Here is a 6000-nt window from a genome sequence, read left to right on the forward strand (position 1 = left end):
GCATTTATAGTGCCACTCCAAGGGGTGATGACACTAATGTTTTCTTGTGAGTTCGTCTCAGATTGAGATGGTAGCTTTTCCTACTACTCTAATCGACTCACAACTTGAGCAAACTGACTCATTTGTTTATCTAACTCTTGAAAGTGAGCTTCGATCTTGAACTGGAATTTCTCTTAAGATAGAGCTAACCACTCAACGATAGACTCCAATAGAGATTTCAACAATTGATATGGTTGTTATGGAGGAGAACTCGGTTGATATGGCTGATTAGGTCTCAGGTTCTACCTATATCTGAGGTTTGGATGATCCCTCCACCCCATATTATAAGTATTTGTGTTAGGATTATACAATCTTTAGGGATGTATCTAAAATATTACTAATTGTATTAAATTGTGCAGTAGAGTCTTCTTGTAGCATCAGAAAACAATCCATCGGATGATTCAACAATGTGCACATTCAGTAAAGTCTAGCAGTACTCGTTTTGCTTTTAACAAGAGATTGAACTATATCAGTTAGCTTATCGATTTTATTTTCCAATGAAATTGTACTTATCTCGTGCACTCGTCGAGTAGGTTTAGTAGAAGAGCCAAACTGTTGGGAGTTGGTAGCTATGGTGGAGATTAAGTTTATGACCATATTTTGAGTCATATTAATGAGAGCTCATCCATTAGTTGCATCAATCATCTTCATCTCTAAAGGAAGTAGGCCTTCGTAGAAGTATTGAAGGAGTGTTTGCTTCTATAGTCCATGTTGTGGGTAGCGAGAGCAAAGTTTCTTGAATCTTTCCCAATAGTCGTATAACGATTTTCAATCTTTCTATCACACTCCTAAGTTGTTTCTTCTCAGTTCACTCACTTTCACCACAAGGAAGAACCTATCAAGAAAAAGATGAGTCATATCAACCCAAGTATTAATAGAATTAAGAGGTAAATAGAATAGCCAATCCTTAGCCAAATCAGCTAAAGAAAAAAGAAAAGTGTTAAGTTTAATATGATCCTCAGATACTCCTTATGGTTTCATTTTTGAGAAAACCATGTGAAATTCAGTAAAGTGCTTGTAAGGATTTTTGTTAGTTAGTCTATGGAAGTAGGTAGAAGATGGATAAGTCTTGTTTTGAGTTGAAATGGAGTTTCATCATGAGGGAAAGTTCCACAACTAGTTTCCAGATTGTTTGATCACCAATCAGAATCAGTTACTTCATTGAATTCAAAGTCCGTCTCAACATTAGAGGGTGTCTCTAGATTAGGTTATGGATTTGTTTCAAATTGTTGTTGTTGATTTCTTCTTTCTCAAAGTGTGTGTACTTGTGTTCTTCGGGAAAATAGTTAACCTGGATTATTTCTGGTCATAAATCAAAACAAATTTTAATAAGTAATTTTTCGAAATCCCTAACAACGACTCCAATTTGACAAATGTTGTTATTGTTAAATAAATAAGTTTTTCTCAGATAAATAAGCTATAAATGCAATATAGTGAAGAAATGGTTGATCTATAGGGACTTAGAAATTTTCAATGTCGGTTTGAATTGATATTGATCCAATGAAATTGTAAGAGGAAAATAAGAAGGGGGTTTAGAAAAAATAAATTGAAATAAGTAAAAATAATGAAAACAAGAAAAATAGATAATTGAAAATAATTGTGATGAGAGATAGCCTCCAACTTCGCTTCACTTCAGTTTGTCTTGATCACTGAAAGGGATTTTACTTCGGGATTCCTACCGGTTACGATCTACAAAGCCCAACCCTTGTATCTTACTCTTCTCTCTGATGAACTAATTTCCCAAAGTCAATCCTTGGAATGTAGTCCTTGTTTGGATTAACAACGACTATAGATGTTAATCCCAATAAAACTTTGAGTGTTGGAAAAGTCCATTCTCGAATTATGGTGTCTCAATGAAAGTCGAACCTGATCTCAACTTCCCTTAGTGGACTACTACTAAGGGAAATTGAGGAAGTTAAATTTCTTACAAGCCGAATCTTCTTCCCAATGGTAAATCAAAACATCGATCAAACCAAATGCTTTTCAATTCTCACGAAATAGATTGAGTCGTCGCTTTAGCTATTTGATAAATGAAAAATTAGCTAGGCATGATGGAAATCATAAAGTAAAAGAAAATGACGAAGATGAAGATGAAGAAAATATCTTTACATGATTAAAAATACCAAGGCAAATAAAAGCCAAAAACAATACATTTATTAAGATACACCTTAATGGGTATTTATAGCTTGAGATAACCTAAAGAAAATAAAATACCTAAAGGAAATAAAACACATAAAGATAATCATAAGAGAATTCAAATACTTAAATCCTAATTAATAGCAATCTAAAATCCTAATAATAGAGAGATAATTCCTAATTTAAATAATAATTTTCAAACATTTAAATTCAATTACAATTCTTAAGCCCTAAAGAGTTTTTGACTGTCTGTTCTTCCTTCTTGATTCTACTGATTAGGTCACATTCTAGAAGCTATCGTTGATTGCACTGTAGATTATGCCACGTCGACATCGTCATACCTAAAGTCATCCCCATGTGTCCAACCTTGATTTTAGAAAATTAAAAAAACTACATAACTCGCCCTCTAAATGATGTTTTCTGGAAAATAGTGTCATGCGCAAAATCGAACATAAATGACCCAAATCAACATTATCAAAGAGATAACACGGAGTAATTAGCAACAAAACAATAACAAAATAAAACACTCATCACAATCTCATCTATCTACTTGTGTATGTTGATGATATTATTGTCACTACTCAAATTCCAGTTTGTTAAATACATTCATCCCCCAACTATCCACTCGTTTTCCCTTAAAGATCTTTATACCCTATCTTACTTTCTTGGAGTTGAAGTGATACCTCACACTAATAGAATTTTGCTTAGTCAACACAAATACATCCAAAATATTTTAACTTGGGCTCATATGTCTAATTCCAAACCCATACCCACTCCTATGGTTACGCATCCTCCCCTATCCACAAACACTAAAACCCCTTTAGCCAACCTAAACGAGTATAAAACACTTACGGGCAGCCAACAATACTTAACTTTAACTAGAATTGATCTCTCTTTTTCTGTGAACATGTTATCTCAATACATGCACAAACCTACTAAAGATCATTGGACAGCTTTAAAACGATTCTTACGCAATATTACTGGGATTACTACATCTGGTTTACCCATTCACCATAACTCACTCACTACACTTCATGCATTCACTGATGCTAACTGGGCTGGTGACAAAGCTGCTTATATCTCTACAACTGGTTATATTATATACTTGGAAAAAAAATCCCATCTCTTGGAGCTCTGGCAAACAAAGAACTTCAGCTTGCTCTTCAACTGAAGCTGAGTATCGAGTTGTTGTTGCAGCTATAGCTAAAGTTATTTGGTTCCAAAATCTACTAAAAGAACTCCACAATCCACCCATAAATAAACCACTCATCTATTGTGACAATATGGGTGCTACATATGTTGATGCAAATCCCAAGTTTCACTAAAAAAAATGAAACATCTTGCTCTTGACTGTTATTTTGTTTGTGAAAATGTCAAAGCCAAAACCTACAAGTGTAACACATTTCAAGCAATGATCAACTTGCTGATGCTCTCACTAAGCCGCTTGCTCGCACTAGATTTCATGAGCTTATATCCAAGATTGGTCTTACTAACAGATCGTCCATCTTGCAGAGGCATGATAGAGAATCGATGACATGATATTACCAAAACATATCCCTTAATCTATTCCTAGTAGTTAGCTGATTATATCTCTTAATTTATTCCATTTATTTCTTGATTGTAACCATAGTTAAGATAGCTAATCTATTTCATTTATTTCTTGATTGTAATCATAATTAGGATAATTATATTGTGTATAAATACCTATCATCTATAATAATATTTTCAATTTTTATTGTAATTTAAGTGTTTACTCTATATAAGAAACATCATTGAAAGCAATATCAACATCAAATATTCCTTGAGACCTTATTTGTCATATATTTTAATTGTAACACACTTGTGATATGTATTGTTTATTTTGCTCAAGTTTGAATTGGATGAGTGCTTAATTGTTGCAAACACATTTACCTTGTAAATTTTTATGTAGCTTGTTGAATTTGTATTTCCTCTTTTGGAGAGAATGTAAACAAGGTTTTGAGGTAAAAACCTTGTGAATTATTTTAATGTTAGACTTTGTCCTTAAAGGTTAACAAATCTAGTAGATTTGAGAAATCTTTAGGGTGGATACTAAGGTAGTGGATGTAGACTTAATTTAGAAGTCGAAGCACTATAAAATCGTTGTACAATTTTCTATCTTTCAATTACTTCCACACTAAATTTTTTAAAAAGCCAATTTACTCTCTTGGTTTATTTCAGTTGAACCACAAAGCTAGAAATCTACAAGTGGTTATTGCTCAATTGTTTGTGATAATCTTGTTATATATATGAAGAAGTAAAAAGTAATTTAAAATTTTAAGAAGCAACATAGAGGTTGAATTTCGAGCTTAAATTTCTAGGATTATGAATTTAGACACTATTAAAAGAATTAAAGGTTTACTTTAAATATTATTTGAAGGTGAAAAGTGGCAATCAATCCTCTATAAGTATTGTAAAATATTTTGTTCATCGTGATAAAAAAATATGTGAAGATTGAAAAACTCTTTATTTTTAGAGAAAGTCAACAATAGAGCTTTTCAATTGAGCTACATTCATATTTAAATATAGTTGGCATACATTTTTTACTAAAACCCTTCTAAGAATTAACTTTGACGGAATCAAGTCTAAACTTTGTATAACATATACAACCCAATTTAAAGGGGAGCGTAGAAATTACTAACATTTAGAAATTTTACTGGGAAGTTTAATTTATTTGAGGATATAAAGTTTAATTTATTTATATTATACAATTAATACTAAGTTTCTTAGGAAATATGATAAAATTTAGAAGATAAAAATTAGAAAGAAAATAAACATAATAGGACTAATTTGAAATTCATAATCTATAAAAAAAATAGACCATGTTTTTTTTTCTATTTTTAATATGAATTTTGTAACACCCTAAATTCGATCAATGTACGATGAATTTAAAATATCACAGGAGCAACAATCAAATTTTAAATCTTTTCTTTCTAAAAGAAACTTCATTTCATGAATCAAAATAGTTCAAATGGTTTATACAAAATGGAGCTCCATGAACTTTTAGTACAAATCTAAAATAATATAATTCAAATAGAGTATATATACCATATCATAATAATAAGGGTCCCATGAATACATATGTCTATTATGAGTTTGATATTTTACTCTGATATCATATGGCACTGGAAATCCATCCTGGTGATGTTCCTCGATAATTCAATATATTGACCTACGAACGAAAATATTTGAGCGCTAAGCTATCAAAAACATTTAGGTGGTGTTTGTTTTTGCAGAGGTAAAAGGTTTGCAGTCTGCGGACCACATCTGCAGCAGAAGAGGTAGACCAAAAGTCTGCAGTCTGCAATAAGAAGACTGTTTGTTTTTTAACGTCTGCAGACTGCTAAAATAAACTGAAATATAAATAAACTGATTTTTAAACTTAAATGAGTTTTGCAATAATGAGATTTAAATAATTTTAGTTTTACAATATTGAAATTTAAATAATTCATACAACTACAATAATACAATTTTTAGAAAAACAAACACCACCTTATTAATTCTATTAGAAGTCTCACATAATCACATGTATTATTAGTTTTATAAGTTTTATAGATTAAAATTTATAAATGATCATTAAATTATATGATTTTTCAAATATGCAATTATGTAATACTTTTTTTTAAAATAATATTATTTATTTAGTTTTATAATTATGATATTTTAGAAAATATTTTTAATTATCAAATTATTTTATGATTTTTTTATTTAATTGTGATTATATTTTAAAAATTTTAAAAACATAATTTATAATTTTTTATTTTAAAATCTAATCAAACAATGAAATCATTTTTATTAAGCAATGTG

Source organism: Hibiscus syriacus, unplaced genomic scaffold (genome assembly GCF_006381635.1).
Source record: "Hibiscus syriacus cultivar Baekdansim isolate YM2019G1 unplaced genomic scaffold, ASM638163v2 tig00111841_pilon, whole genome shotgun sequence".
Lineage (NCBI taxonomy): Eukaryota > Viridiplantae > Streptophyta > Magnoliopsida > Malvales > Malvaceae > Hibiscus > Hibiscus syriacus.